Genomic DNA, 18,268 nt, shown 5'->3' on the forward strand with positions numbered 1-18,268 from the left:
TTTAATACAGAATTGTCTGCTTTTCTGAGCTGAAAACTGGTATTATGACAATACGATACTTACACCTGTAACTTAAATACTATTAATCGAACAAAAGTGCTACTTTAAAGAATTGAATATCTAAATCTAATGTACATGTTTATAATAATTAGAAACATTTCCCTTCAACTTTATGGATTATCATTTCTCTCTGACTTTGTACGACGTGTAAATGTATGGTTGGATTAATACTTTGATTTCTGCGTTCAGAGACGTGTGCCTCTTAATGCTGATTGTATTTTAACGTGTGCAACTAATTTAGGTATGATAACTAGGTTCGAAATACATCATGCTCGAAAATCTCAAAAGAGTATTTTTTTTATATAAAACGTATATTAGATAAGACGTCTTCAAACAACCATCAAAACTCAAGTCTCTCTTTAAATAACTTTGCATTATATATATTTACAAACAGCTATGATATTGCGATAATTCCAGACGAACTCTGTAGTCGCTGCACGCCGATGTTATTTGATACAGAATTGTCTGCTATTCAGAGCTGAAAACTCGTATTATGACAATACAATACTTATGCCTGTAACTTAAATACTATTAATCGGACAAAAGTGCTACTTTAAAGAAATGAATATCTAACCCTAATGTACATTTTATAATAATTAGAAACATTTCCCTTCAACTTTATGGATCATCATTTCTGACAGTCTTTGTATTACGTGTAAATGTATGGTTGGATTAATAGTTTGATTTTTGCGTTCAGAGATGTGTGCCACTAAATGCTGTTTGTATTTTTACGTGTCTAACTAATTTAGGTAGGATAACGAGGTTCGAGAAACATCATGCACGAAAATATCAAAAGAGTATTTTTTTTTATATAAAACGTATATAAGATAAGACGTCTTCAAACAACCATCAAAACTCAAGTCTGTCTGTAAATAACTTTGCATTGTATATATTCACACACAGCTTTGATGTTGCGATGATTCCCGACGAACTCTGTAGTAGCTGCACGCCGATGTTATTTGATACAGAATTGTCTGCTATTCAGAGCTGAAAACTCGTATTATGACAATACAATACATTTGCCTGTAACTTAAATACTATTAATCGGTCAAAAGTGCTATTTTAAAGAAATGAATATCTAACCCTAATGTACATGTTTATAATAATTGGAAATATTTCCCTTCAACTTTATGGATCATCATTTCAAACATTCTTTGTACGACGTGTAATTTATGTGTGGATTAATACTTTGTTTTCTGCGATCTGAGCCGTTTGCCACTAAATGCTGTTTGTATTTTAACGTGTCTAACTAATATTGGTATGATAAAAGGTTAGAGGTACATGATTCTCTAAATTCTCAAAAGAGTATTTTTTTAATATAAAATATATATAAGATAAGACGTCTTCAAACAATCATCAACACTAAAGTCTGCTGTAAATAACTTTGCATTTGCATTTGCTGCGATAATTCCCGTCGAACTCTGTGGTCGATGAATTCCGATGTTCGTTGATACAGAATTGTCTGCTATTCAGAGCTGAAAACTCGTATTTTGACAATACATTACTTATGCCTGTAACTTAAATACTATTAATCGGACAATAGTGCTACTTTAAAGAAATGAATATCTATCCCTAATGTACATGTTTATAATAATTAGAAACATTTCCCTTCAACTTTATGGATGATCAATTCTGACAGTCTTTGTATGACATGTAACTGTATGGTTGGATTAATACCTTGATTTCTCCGTTCAGAGCCGTGTGCCACTAAATGCTTTTTGTAATATAACGTGTCTAACTAATTTAGGTAAGATAACGAGGTTCGAGATACATCATGCTCGAAAATCTCAAAAGTGTATTTTTTTTATATAAAACGTATATAAGATAAGACGTCTTCAAACAACCATCAAAACTCAAGTCTCTCTTTAAATAACTTTGCATTGTATATATTCACACACAGCTTGGATGTTGCGATGATTCCCGACGAACTCTGTAGTCACTGCACGCCGATGTTATTTGATACAGAATTGTCTGCTATTCAGAGCTGAAAACTCGTATTATGACAATACAATACTTATGCCTGTAACTTAAATACTATTAATCGGACAAAAGTGCTACTTTAAAGAAATGAATATCTAACTCTAATGTACATGTTTATGATAATTGGAAACATTTCCCATCAACTTTATGGATCATCATTACTAAAAGTCTTTGTACGACCTGTAATGTATGTGTGGATTAATACTTTGATTTCTGCTTTCCGAGCCGTGTGCTACTAAATGCTTTTTGTAATATAACGTGTCTAACTAATTTAGGTAGGATAAAGAGGTTCGAGAAACATCATGCTCGAAAATATCAAAAGAGTAGTTTTTTTTAATATAAAATATATATAAGATAAGACGTCTTCAAACAATCATCAACACTCAAGTCTGTCTGTAAATAACTTTGCATTGTATATATTCACACACAGCTTTGTTGATGCGATAATTCCCGTCGACTCTGTGGTCAATGCATTCCGATGTTCGTTGATACAGAATTGTCTGCTAAACAGAGCTGAAAACTCGTATTATGACAATACATTACTTATGCCTGTAACTTAAATACTATTAATCTGACAAAAGTGCTACTTTAAAGAAATGAATATCTATCCCTAATGTACATGTTTATAATAATTAGAAACATTTCAATTCAACTTTATGGATGAAGATTTCTGACAGTCTTTGTACGACGTGTAAATGTATGGTTGGATTAATACTTTGATTTCTGCGTTCAGAGCCGTGTGCCACTAAATGCTTTTTGTAATAAACGTGTCTAACTAATTTAGGTATGATAACGAGGTTCGAGATACATCATGCTCGAAAATCTCAAAAGAGTATTTTTTTTTATATAAAACGTATATAAGATAAGACGTCTTCAAACAACCATCAAAACTCGAGTCTCTCCTTAAATAACTTTGCATTGTATATATTCACACACAGCTTTGGTGTTGCGATGATTCCCGACGAAATCTGTGGTCGGTGCACGCCGAACTTATTTGTTACAGAATTGTCTGCTTTTCAGTGCTGAAAACTCGTATTATGACAATACGATACTTACACCTGTAACTTAAATACTATTAATCGAACAAGAGTGCTACTTTAAAGAAATGAATATCTAAACCTAATGTACATGTTTATAAAAATTAGAAACATTTCCCTTCAACTTTATGGATTATCATTTCTCTCAGACTTTGTAAGACGTGTAAATGTATGGTTGGATTAATATTTTGATTTCTGCGTTCAGAGACGTGTGCCTCTAAATCCTGTTTGTATTTTAACGTGTGTAACTAATTTAGGTATGATAACGAGGTTCGAGATACATCATGCTCGAAAATCTCAAAAGAGTATTTTTTTTTATATAAAACGTATATAAGATAAGACGTCTTCAAACAACCATCAAAACTCGAGTCTCTCTTTAAATAACTTTGCATTGTATATATTCACAAACAGCTTTGATGTTGCGATAATTCCAGACGAACTCTGTAGTCGCTGCACGCCGATGTTATTTGATACAGAATTGTCTGCTATTCAGAGCTGTAAACTCGTATTATGACAATACAATATTTATGCCTGTAACTTAAATACTATTAACCGGACAAAAGTGCTACCGAAAAGAAATGAATATCTATCCCTAATGTACATGTTTATAATAGTTGGGAACATTTCCCTTTAACTTTATGGATCATCATTTCTAACAGTCTTTGTACGACCTGTAATTTATGTGTGGATTAATACTTTGCGATGTGAGCCGTGTGCCACTAAATGCTGTTTTTTATTTTAACGTGTCTAACTAATATTGGTATGATAAAAGGTTCGAGGTACATCATGCTCGAAAATCTCAAAAGAGTATTTATTTTAATATAAAACATATATAAGATAAGACGTCTTCAAACAACCATCAAAACTCAAGTCTCTCTGTAAATAACTTTGCATTGTATATATTCACACACAGCTTTGATGTTGCGATGATTCCCGACGAAATCTGTGGTCGGTGCACGCCGATGTTATTTGATAGAGAATTGTCAGCTTTTCAGGTCTGAAAACTCGTATTTTGACAATACAATACTTATGAATGTAACTTAAATACTATTAATCGGACAAAAGTGCTATTTTAAAGAAATGATTATCTAACCCTAATGTACATGTTTATAATAATTAGAAACATTTCCCTTCAACTTTATGGATGATCATTTCTGACAGTCTTTGTACGACGTGTAAATGTATGGTTGGATTAATACTTTGATTTCTGCGTCCAGAGCCGTGTGCCACAATATGCTGTTTGTATTTTAATGTGTCTAACTAATTTAGTTAAGATAACGAGGTTCGAGATACATCTTGCTCGAAAATCTCAAAAGAGTATTTTTTTTTATATAAAAGGTATATAAGATAAGATGTCTTCAAACAACCATCAAAACTCAAGTCTCTCTTTAAATAACTTTGCATTGTATATATTCACACACAGCTTTGATGTTGCGATGATTCCGTACGAACTCCGTGGGCGATACATGCCGATGTTCGTTGATACACAATTGTCTGCTATTCAGAGCTGAAAACTCGTATTATGACAATACATTAGTTAAGAATGTAACTTAAAAACTATTAATCGGACAAAAGTGCTAATTTAAAGAAATGAATATCTATCCCTAATGTACATGTTTATAATGATTAGAAACATTTAACTTCAACTTTATGGATTATCATTTCTGACAGTCTTTGTACGACGTGTAAATGTATGGTTGGATTAATACTTTGATTTCTGCGTTCAGAGCCGTGTGCCACTAAATGCTTTATGTAATATAACGTGTCTAACTAATTTAGGTAGGATAACGAGGTTCGAGAAACATCATGCTCAAAAATCTCAAAAGAGTAGCTTTTTTAATATAAAACATATATAAGATAAGACGTCTTCAAACAACCATCAAAACTCAAGTCTCTCTGTAAATAACTTTGCATTGTATATATTCACACACAGCTTTGTTGTTGCGATGATTCCCGATGAAACTCTGTAGTCGCTGCACGCTGATGTTATTTGATACAGAATTGTCTGCTATTCAGAGCTGAAAACTCGTATTATGACAATTCAATACATTTGCCTGTAACTTAAATACTATTAATCGGACAAAAGTGCTACTTTAAAGAAATGAATATCTAACCCTAATGTACATGTTTATAATAATTGGAAACATTTCCCTTCAACTTTATGGATCATCATTTCTAACAGTCTTTGTACGACGTGTAATGTATGTGTGGATTAATACTTTGTTTTCTGAGATCTGAGCCGTGTGCCACTAAATGCTGTTTGTATTTTAATGTGTCTAACTAATATTGGTATGATAAAAGGTTCCAGGTACATCATGTTCGAATATCTCAAAAGAGTATTTTTTTTTTTATAAAATATATATAAGATAAGACGTCTTCAAACAATCATCAACACTCAAGTCTGTCTGTAAATAACTTTGCATTGCATATATTCACACACAGCTTTGTTGCTGCGATAATTACCGTCGAACTCCGTGGTCGATGCATTCCGACGTTCGTTGTTACAGAATTGTCTGCTATTCGGAGCTGAAAATTCGTATTATGACAATACATTACTTAAGAATGTAACTTAAATACTATTAATCGGACAAAAGTGCTAATTTAAAGAAATGAATATCTAACCGTAATGTACATGTTTATAATAATTAGAAACATTTCCCTTCAACTTTAGGGATTATCATTTCTGACAGTCTTTGTACGACGTGTAAATGTATGGTTGGATTAATACTTTGATTTCTGCGTTCAGAGACGTGTGCCACTAAATGCTGTTTGTATTTTAACGTGTCTAACTAATTTAGGTAAGATAACGAGGTTCGAGATACATCATGCTCGAAAATCTCAAAAGAGTATTTTTTTTATATAAAAGGTATATAAGATAAGACGTCTTCAAACAACCATCAAAACTCAAGTCTCTCTTTAAATAACTTTGCATTGTATATATTCACACACAGCTTTGATGTTGCGATGATTCCCTACGAACTCCGTGGTCGATGCATGCCGATGTTCGTTGATACACAATTGTCTGCTATTCAGAGCTGAAAACTCTTGAATAATTGACTTTCGAATATTCTCGAAAAATTAAAATGTATCTATCCTCCAAACCCTTGGACATACATCGACATGACTCTGACATGACGATGACATATACGTTCCCTCAAAGTGACATAAGGTTTGTCTCTGAGATTCCTACAGATCGGGAGATATTTGCCTTTGAATAATTGACTTTCGAATATTCTCGAAAAATTAAAATGTATCTATCCTCCAAACCCTTGGACATACATCGACATGACTCTGACATGACGATGACATATACGTTCCCTCAAAGTGACATAAGGTTTGTCTCTGAGATTCCTACAGATCGGGAGATATTTGCCTTTGAATAATTGACTTTCGAATATTCTCGAAAAATTAAAATGTCTCTATCCTCCAAACCCTTGGACATACATCGACATGACTCTGACATGACGATGACATATACGTTCCCTCAAAGTGACATAAGGTTTGTCTCTGAGATTCCTACAGATCGGGAGATATTTGCCTTTGAATAATTGACTTTCGAATAATCTCGAATAATTAAAATGTCTCTATCCTCAAAACCCTTGGACATACATTGACGTGACTCTGACATAACGATGACATATACGTTCCCTCAAAGTGACATTAGTTTTGTCTCTAAGATTCCTACAGATCGGGAGATATTTGCCTTTGAATAATTGACTTTCGAATATTCTCAAAAAATTAAAATGTATCTATCCTCCAAACCCTTGGACATACATCGACATGACTCTGACATGACGATGACATATACGTTCCCTCAAAGTGACATAAGTTTTGTCTCTCAGATTCGTATAGATCGGGAGATATTTGCCTTTTCAAAAATTGACTTTCGAATAATCTCAAAAAATTAAAATTTCTCTATAATCCAAACCTTTGGACATACATTGACGTGACTATGACATGACGATGACATATACGTTCCCACAAAGTGACATAAGTTTTGTCTCTCAGATTGCTACAGATCGGGAGATATTTGCCTTTGAATAATTGACTTTCGAATAATCTCGAAAAATTAAAATGTCTCTATCCTCCAAACCCTTGGACATACATTGACGTGACTCTGATATGAAGTTCACATATACGTTTCCTCAAAGTGACAAGTTTTGTCTCCCAGATTCATACAGATCGGGAGATATTTGCCTTTGAATAATTGACTTTCGAATAATCTCGAAAAATTTAAATAACTCTATCCTCCAAACCCTTGGACATACATTGACGATAACACTGACATGACGATAACATATACGGTCCCTCAAAGTGACATAAGTTTTGTCTCTCAGATTCTTACAGATCGGGAGATATTTGCCTTTAGAATAATTGACTTTCGTATAATCTCGAAAAATTAAAATGTCTCTATCCTCCAAACCCTTTTACATACATTGACGTGACTCTGACATGACGATGACATATACGTTCCCTCAAAGTGACATAAGTTTAGTCTCTCAGGTTCCTACAGATCGGTAGATATATGCTTTTGAATAATTGACTTCCGAATAATCTCGAAAAATTTAAATGTCTCTATCCTAAAAACCCTTCAACATACATTGACGTGACTCTGACATGACGATGACATATGCGTTCCCTCAAAGTGACACAAGTTTTGTCTCTCAGATTCCTACAGATCGGGAGATATTTGCCTTTGAATAATTGACTTTCGAATAATCTCGAAAAATTAAAATATCTCTATCCTCCAAACCCTTGGTTATACATTGACGTGACTCTGACATAACGATGACATATACGTTCCCTCAAAGTGACATAAGTTTTGTCTCTCAGATTCCTACAGATCGGGAGATATTTTCCTTTGAATAATTGACTTTCGAATAATCTCGAAAAATTTAAATGTCTCTATCCTCCAAACCCTTGGACATACATCGACGTGACTCTGACATGACGATGACATATACGTTCCCTCAAAGTGACATAAGGTTTGTCTCTGAGATTCCTACAGATCGGGAGATATTTGCCTTTGAATAATTGACTTTCGAATATTCTCGAAAAATTAAAATGTCTCTATCCTCCAAACCCTTGGACATACATCGACATGACTCTGACATGACGATGACATATACGTTCCCTCAAAGTGACATAAGGTTTGTCTCTGAGATTCCTACAGATCGGGAGATATTTGCCTTTGAATAATTGACTTTCGAATAATCTCGAATAATTAAAATGTCTCTATCCTCAAAACCCTTGGACATACATTGACGTGACTCTGACATAACGATGACATATACGTTCCCTCAAAGTGACATTAGTTTTGTCTCTAAGATTCCTACAGATCGGGAGATATTTGCCTTTGAATAATTGACTTTCGAATATTCTCGAAAAATTAAAATGTATCTATCCTCCAAACCCTTGGACATACATCGACATGACTCTGACATGACGATGACATATACGTTCCCTCAAAGTGACATAAGTTTTGTCTCTCAGATTCGTATAGATCGGGAGATATTTGCCGTTTCAAAAATTGACTTTCGAATAATCTCAAAAAATTAAAATTTCTCTATAATCCAAACCTTTGGACATACATTGACGTGACTATGACATGACGATGACATATACGTTCCCACAAAGTGACATAAGTTTTGTCTCTCAGATTGCTACAGATCGGGAGATATTTGCCTTTGAATAATTGACTTTCGAATAATCTCGAAAAATTAAAATGTCTCTATCCTCCAAACCCTTGGACATACATTGACGTGACTCTGATATGAAGTTCACATATACGTTTCCTCAAAGTGACAAGTTTTGTCTCCCAGATTCATACAGATCGGGAGATATTTGCCTTTGAATAATTGACTTTCGAATAATCTCGAAAAATTTAAATATCTCTATCCTCCAAACCCTTGGACATACATTGACGATAACACTGACATGACGATAACATATACGGTCCCTCAAAGTGACATAAGTTTTGTCTCTCAGATTCTTACAGATCGGGAGATATTTGCCTTTAGAATAATTGACTTTCGTATAATCTCGAAAAATTAAAATGTCTCTATCCTCCAAACCCTTTTACATACATTGACGTGACTCTGACATGACGATGACATATACGTTCCCTCAAAGTGACATAAGTTTAGTCTCTCAGGTTCCTACAGATCGGTAGATATATGCTTTTGAATAATTGACTTCCGAATAATCTCGAAAAATTTAAATGTCTCTATCCTAAAAACCCTTCAACATACATTGACGTGACTCTGACATGACGATGACATATGCGTTCCCTCAAAGTGACACAAGTTTTGTCTCTCAGATTCCTACAGATCGGGAGATATTTGCCTTTGAATAATTGACTTTCGAATAATCTCGAAAAATTAAAATATCTCTATCCTCCAAACCCTTGGTTATACATTGACGTGACTCTGACATAACGATGACATATACGTTCCCTCAAAGTGACATAAGTTTTGTCTCTCAGATTCCTACAGATCGGGAGATATTTTCCTTTGAATAATTGACTTTCGAATAATCTCGAAAAATTTAAATGTCTCTATCCTCCAAACCCTTGGACATACATCGACGTGACTCTGACATGACGATGACATATACGGTCCCTCAAATTGACATAAGTTTTGTCTCACAGATTCCAACAGATCGGGAGATATTTGACTTTTTAAAAATTGACTTTCGAATAATCTCGAAAAATTAAAATGTCTCTAACCTCCAAACCCTTGGACATACATTGACGACGACACTGACATGACGATGACATATACGGTCCCTCAAAGTGACATAAGTTTTGTTTCTCAGATTCCTACAGATCGGGAGATATTTGCCTTTTCAAAAATTGACTTTTGAATAATCTTGAAAAATTAAAATGTCTCTATCCTCCAAACCCTTGGACATACATTGACGTGACTCTGACATCACTATGGTATATACATTCCCTCAAAGTGACATAAGGTTTGTCTCTCAGATTCCTACAGATCGGGAGATATTTGCCTCTTCCAAATTTGACTTTCGAATAATCTCGAAAAATTAAAATGTCTCTATCCTCCAAAGCCATGGACATTCATTGACGTGACTCTGACATGACGATGACATATACGTTCCCTCGAAGTGACATAAGGTTTGTCTCTCAGATTCCTACAGATCGGGAGATATTTGCCTTTGAATAATAGACTTTTGAATATTCTCGAAAAATTAAAATGTATCTATCCTCCAAACCCTTGGACATACATCGACATGACTCTGACATGACGATGACATATACGTTCCCTCAAAGTGACATAAGTTTAGTCTCTCAGGTTCCTACAGATCGGTAGATATATGCTTTTGAATAATTGACTTCCGAATAATCTCGAAAAATTTAAATGTCTCTATCCTAAAAACCCTTCTACATACATTGACGTGACTCTGACATGACGATGACATATGCGTTCCCTCAAGGTGACACAAGTTTTGTCTCTCAGATTCCTACAGATCGGGAGATATTTTCCTTTGAATAATTGACTTTCGAATAATCTCGAAAAATTTAAATGTCTCTATCCTCCAAACCCTTGGACATACATCGACGTGACTCTGACATGACGATGACATATACGGTCCCTCAAATTGACATAAGTTTTGTCTCACAGATTCCAACAGATCGGGAGATATTTGACTTTTTAAAAATTGACTTTCGAATAATCTCGAAAAATTAAAATGTCTCTAACCTCCAAACCCTTGGACATACATTGACGACGACACTGACATGACGATGACATATACGGTCCCTCAAAGTGACATAAGTTTTGTTTCTCAGATTCCTACAGATCGGGAGATATTTGCCTTTTCAAAAAATGACTTTTGAATAATCTTGAAAAATTAAAATGTCTCTATCCTCCAAACCCTTGGACATACATTGACGTGACTCTGACATCACGATGGTATATACATTCCCTCAAAGTGACATAAGGTTTGTCTCTCAGATTCCTACAGATCGGGAGATATTTGCCTCTTCCAAATTTGACTTTCGAATAATCTCGAAAAATTTAAATTTCTCTATCCTCCAAAGCCATGGACATTCATTGACGTGACTCTGACATGACGATGACATATACGTTCCCTCGAAGTGACATAAGGTTTGTCTCTCAGATTCCTACAGATCGGGAGATATTTGCCTTTGAATAATAGACTTTTGAATAATCTCGAAAAATTAAAATGTCTCTATCCTGCAAACCCTTGGACATACATTGACGTGTCTCTGACATGACGTTGACACGTAAGTGACCTCATACTGACATGAGGTTTGTCTCTCAGATTCCTACAGATCGGGAGATATTTGCCTTTTCAGAGATTGACTTTCAAATAATCTCGAAAAATTTAAATGTCTCTATCCTTCAAACCCTTGGACATACATTGACCTGACTCTGAAATGACGATGACATACACATTCCCTCAAAGAGACATAAGTTTTGTCTCTCAGATTCCTACAGATCGGGAGATATTTGTCTTTTCAAAAATTGAATTTCGAATAATCTCGAATAATTAAAATGTCTCTATTCTCCAAACCCTTGGACATACATTGACGTGAGTCTGACATGACGATGACATATAAGTTCCCTCAAAGGGACATAAGTTTTGTCTCTCAGATTCCTACAGATCGGGAGATATTTGCCTTTGAAAAATTGACTTTCGAATAATCTCGAATAATTAAAATGACTCTATCCTCCAAACCCTTGGACATACATTGATGTGACTCTGACATGACGATGACATTTACGTTCCCTCAAAGTAACTTAAGTTTTGTCTCTCAGATTCCTACAGACCGGGAGATATTTGCCTTTTCAGAAATTGACTTTCGAATAATCTCGAAAAATTAAAATGTCTCTATCCTCCAAACCCTTGGACATACATTGACGTGACTCTGACATGACGATGACATATTCGCTCCCTCAAAGTGACATAAGTTTTGTCTCTCAGATTCCTACAGGTCGGGAGATATTTGCCTTTGAATAATTGACTTATGAATATTCTCGAAAAATGAAAATGTATCTATCCTCCAAACCCTTGGACATACATCGACATGACTATGACATGACGATGACATATACGTTCCCTCAAAGTGACATAAGGTTTGTCTCTCAGATTCATACAGATCGGGAGATATTTGCCTTTGAATAATTGACTTTCGAATAATCTCGAAAAATTAAAATGTCTCTATCCTCCAAACCCTTGGACATACATTGACGTGACTCTGACATGACGATGACATATTCGCTCCCTCAAAGTGACATAAGGTTTGTCTCTCAGATTCCTACAGATCGCGAGATATTTGCCTTTTCAATACCTGACTATCGATTAATCTCGAAAAATTAAAATATCTCTATCCTCCAAACCCTTGGACATACATTGACGTGAGTCTGACATGATGATGACATACACGTTGCCTCAAAGTGACATAAGCTTTGTCTCTCAGATTCCTACAGATCGGGAGATATTTGCCTTTGAATAATTGACTTTCGAATAATCTCGAAAAATTAAAATGTCTCTATCCTCCAAACCCTTGGACATACATTGAAGTGACTCTGACATGACGATGACATATACGTTCCCTCAAAGTGACATAAGTTTTGTCTCTCAGATTCCTACAGATCGGGAGATATTTGCCTTTGAAAAATTGACTTTCGAAAAATCTCGAAAAATTCAAATGACTCTATCCTCCAAACCCTTGGACATACATTGACGTGACTGTGATATGAAGTTGACATTTACGTTCCCTCAAAGTGACAAGTTTTGTCTCTCAGATTCCTACAGATCGGGAGATATTTGCCTTTTCAAAATTTGACTTTCGAATAATCTCGAAAAATTAAAATGTCTCTATCCTCCAAACCCTTGGACATCCGTTGACGATAACACTGACATGACGATAACATATACGGTCCCTCAAAGTGACATAAGTTTTGTCTCTCAGATTCTTACAGTTCGGGAGATATTTGCCTTTTGAATAATTGACTTTCGAAAAATCTCGAAAAATTCAAATGTCTCTATCCTCCAAACCCTTTGACATACATTGACGTGACTCTGACATGACGATGACATATACGTTCCCTCAAAGTGACATAAGTTTAGTCTCTCAGATTCCTACAGATCGGGAGATATATGCTTTTGAATAATTGACTTTCGAATAATCTCGAAAAATTTAAATGTCTCTATCCTAAAATCAATTCTACATACAGTGACTTGACTCTGACATGTCGATGACATATACGTTCCCTCAAAGTGACATACGTTTTGCCTCTCAGATTCCTACAGATCGGGAGATATTTGCCTTTGAATAATTGACTTTCGAATAATCTCGAAAAATTTAAATATCTCTATCCTCCAAACCATTGGTCATACATTGACGTGACTCTGACATGACGATGACATGTATGTTCCCTCAAAGTGACATAAGTTTTGTCTCTCAGATTCCTACAGATCGGGAGATATTTGCTTTTTCAGAAATTGACTTTCGAATAATCTCGAAAAATTTAAATGTATCTATCCTCCAAACCCTTGGACATACATTGACGTGACTCTGACATGACGATGACATATTCGTTCCCTCAAAGTGACATAAGTTTTGTCTCTCAGATTCCTACAGGTCGGGAGATATTTGCCTTTGAATAATTGACTTATGAATATTCTCGAAAAATGGAAATGTATCTATCCTCCAAACCCTTGGACATACATTGACATGACTATGACATGACGATGACATATACGTTCCCTCAAAGTGACCTAAGGTTTGTCTCTCAGATTCATACAGATCGGGAGATATTTGCCTTTTCAATACCTAACTATCGAATAATCTCGAAAAATTAAAATGTCTCTATCCTCCAAACCCTTGGACATACATTGACGTGACTCTGACATGACGATCACATATGTGTTCCCTCAAGGTGACACAATCTTTGACTCTCAGATTCCTACAGATCGCGAGATATTTGCCTTTTTAATACCTGACTATCGAATAATCTCGAAAAATTAAAATATCTCTATCCTCCAAACCCTTGGACATACATTGACGTGAGTCTGACATGATGATGACATATACGTTGCCTCAAAGTGACATAAGTTTTGTCTCTCAGATTCCTACAGATCGGGAGATATTTGCCTTTGAATAATTGACTTTCGAATAATCTCGAAAAAATAAAATGTCTCTATCCTCCAAACCCTTGGACATACATTGAAGTGACTCTGACATGACGATGACATATACGTTCCCTCAAAGTGACATAAGTTTTGTCTCTCAGATTCCTACAGATCGGGAGATATTTGCCTTTTCAGAAATTGACTTTCGAATAATCTTGAAAAATTAAAATGTCTCTATCCTCCAAACCCTTGGACATACATTGACGTGACTGTGATATGAAGTTGACATTTACGTTCCCTCAAAGTGACAAGTTTTGTCTCTCAGATTCCTACAGATCGGGGGATATTTGCCTTTTCAAAATTTGACTTTCGAATAATCTCGAAAAATTAAAATGTCTCTATCCTCCAAACCCTTGGACATCCATTGACGATAACACTGACATGACGATAACATATACGGTCCCTCAAAGTGACATAAGTTTTGTCTCTCAGATTCCTACAGATCGGGAGATATTTTATTTGAATAACTGACTTTCGAATAATCTCGAAAAATTAAAATTTCTCTATCTACCAAACCCTTGGACATACATTGAATTGACTCTGACATGACGATGACATATACGTTCCCTCAAAGTGACATAAGTTTTGTCTCTCATATTCTTATAGATCGGGCAATGTTTGCCTTTTCAATAATTGACTTTCGAATAATCTCGAAAAATATAAATTTCTCTATCCTCCAAACCTTTGGACATACATTGACGTGACTCTGACATGACGATGACATATACGTTCCCTCAAAGTGACATAAGTTTTGTTTCTCAGATTCCTACAGATCGGGAGATATTTGCCTTTGAATAATTGACTTTCGAATAATCTCGAAAAATTTAAATGTCTCTATCATAAAAACCCTTCTACATACATTGACGTGACTCTGACATGACGATGACATATACGTTCCCTCAAAGTGACATAAGTTTTGTTTCTCAGATTCCTACAGATCGGGAGATATTTGCCTTTGAATAATTGACTTTCGAATAATCTCGAAAAATTTAAATGTATCTAACCTAAAAACCCTTCTACATACATTGACGTGACTCTGATATGAAGTTGACATATACGTTCCCTCAAAGTGACAAGTTTTGTCTCTCAGATTCCTACAGATCGGGAGATATTTGCCCTTGAATAATTGACTTTCGAATAATATCGAAAAATTTAAATATCTCTATCCTCCAAACCCTTGGACATACATTGCCGATAAACTGACATGACGATAACATATATGGTCCCACAAAGTGACATAAGTTTTGTCTCTCAGATTCTTACAGATCGGGAGATATTTGCCTTTTGAATAATTGACTTTCGAATAATCTCGAAAAATTAAAATGTCTCTATCCTCCAAACCCTTTGACATACATTTACGTGACTCTGACATGACGATGACATATACGTTCCCTCAGAGTGACATAAGTTTAGTCTCTCAGATTCCTACAGATCGGTAGATATATGCTTTTGAATAATTGACTTTCGAATAATCTCGAAAAATTTAAATATCTCTATCCTAAAAACCCTTGGACATACATTGAATTGACTCTGACATGACGATGACATATGCGTTCCCTCAAAGTGACATAAGTTTTGTCTCTCAGATTCCTACAGATCGGGAGATATTTGCCTTTGAATAATTGACTTTCGAATAATCTCGAAAAATTAAAATATCTCTATCCTCCAAACCCTTGGTTATACATTGACGTGACTCTGACATGACGATGACATATACGTTCCCTCAAAGTGACATAAGTTTTGTCTCTCAGATTCCTACAGATCGGGAGATATTTGCCTTTGAATAATTGACTTTCGAATAATGTCGAAAAATTTAAATGTCTCTATCGTCCAAACCCTTGGACATACATTGACGTGACTCTGACATGACGATGACATGTATGTTCCCTCAAAGTGACATAAGTTTTGTCTCTCAGATTCCTACAGATCGGGAGATATTTGCCTTTTCAAAAAATGACTTTCGAATAATCTCGAAAAATTAAAATGTCTCTATCCTTCAAACCCTTGGACATACATTGTCGTGACTCTGACATGACGATGACATATACGTTCCCTCAAAGTGACATAAGTTTTGTCTCTCAGATTCCTACAGATCGGGAGATATTTGCCTTTTTAAAAATTGACTTTCGAATAATCTCGAAAAATTAAAATGTCTCTAACCTCCAAACCCTTCTACATACATTGACGACGACACTGACATGACGATGACATATACGGTCCCTCAAAGTGATATAAGTTTTGTCTCTCAGATTCTTATAGATCGGGAGATATTTGCCTTTTCAAAAATTGTCTTTCGAATAATCTCGAAAAATTAAAATGTCTCTATCCTCCAAAGCCATGGACATTCATTGACGTGACTCTGACATGACGATGACATATACGTTCCCTCAAAGTGACATAAGGTTTGTCTCTCAGATTCCTACAGATCGGGAGATATTTGCCTTTGAATAATTGACTTTTGAATAATCTCGAAAAATTAAAATGTCTCTATCCTCCAAACCCTTGGACATACATTGACGTGACTCTGACATGACGTTGACACGTAAGTGACCTCATACTGACATGAGGTTTGTCTCTCAGATTCCTACAGATCGGGAGATATTTGCCTTGGAATAATTGACTTTCAAATAATCTCGAAAAATTTAAATGTCTCTATCCTCCAAACCCTTGGACATACATTGACGTGACTCTGACATGACGATGACATGTATGTTCCCTCAAAGTGACATAAGTTTTGTCTCTCAGATTCCTACAGATCGGGAGATATTTGCCTTTTCAAAAATTGACTTTTGAATAATCTCGAAAAATTAAAATGTCTCTATCCTCCAAACCCTTGGACATACATTGACGTGACTCTGACATGACGATGACATATACGTACCCTCAAAGTGACATAAGTTTTGTCTCTCAGATTCCTACAGATCGGGAGATATTTGCCTCTTTAAAAATTGACTTTCGAATAATCTCGAAAAATTAAAATGTCTCTAACCTCCAAACCCTTGGACATACATTGACGACGACACTGACATGACGATGACATATACAGTCCCTCAAAGTGATATAAGTTTTGTCTCTCAGATGCTTATAGATCGGGAGATATTTGCCTTTTCAAAAATTGTCTTTCGAATAATCTCGAAAAATTAAAATGTCTCTATCCTCCAAAGCCATGGACATTCATTGACGTGACTCTGACATGACGATGACATAAACGTTCCCTCAAAGTGACATAAGTTTTGTTTCTCAGATTCCTACAGATCGGGAGATATTTGCCTTTGAATAATTGACTTTCGAATAATCTCGAAAAATTTAAATGTCTCTATCATAAAAACCCTTCTACATACATTGACGTGACTCTGACATGACGATGACATATACGTTCCCTCAAGGTGACATCAGTTTTGTCTCTCAGATTCCTACAGATCGGGAGATATTTGCCTTTGAATAATTGACTTTCGAATAATCTCGAAAAATTAAAATGTCTCTATCCTCCAAACCCTTGGACATACATTGACGTGACTCTGTTATGAAGTTGACATATACGTTCCCTCAAAGTGACAAGTTTTGTCTCTGAGATTCCTACAGATCGGGAGATATTTGCCTTTGAATAAATGACATTCGAATAATCTCGAAAAATTTAAATATCTCTATCCTCCAAACCATAGGGCATACATTGACGTGACTCTGACATGTTGATGACACATACGTTCCCTCAAAGTGACATAAGTTTTGTCTCTCAGATTCCTACAGATCGGGAGATATTTGCCTTTTCAAAAATTGAATTTCGAATAATCTCGAAAAATTAAAATCTCTCTATCCTCCAAACCCTTGGACATCCATTGACGATAACACTGACATGACGATAACATATACGGTCCCTCAAAGTGACATAAGTTTTGTCTCTCAGATTCATACAGTTCGGGAGATATTTGCCTTTTGAATAATTGACTTTCGAATAATCTCGAAAAATTAAAATGTCTCTATCCTCCAAACCCTTTGACATACATTGA

This window comes from Zootermopsis nevadensis, unplaced genomic scaffold (genome assembly GCF_977971745.1).
Source record: "Zootermopsis nevadensis isolate Lab colony 2312 unplaced genomic scaffold, Znev_1.0 Znev_ptg000221l, whole genome shotgun sequence".
NCBI lineage: Eukaryota > Metazoa > Arthropoda > Insecta > Blattodea > Termopsidae > Zootermopsis > Zootermopsis nevadensis.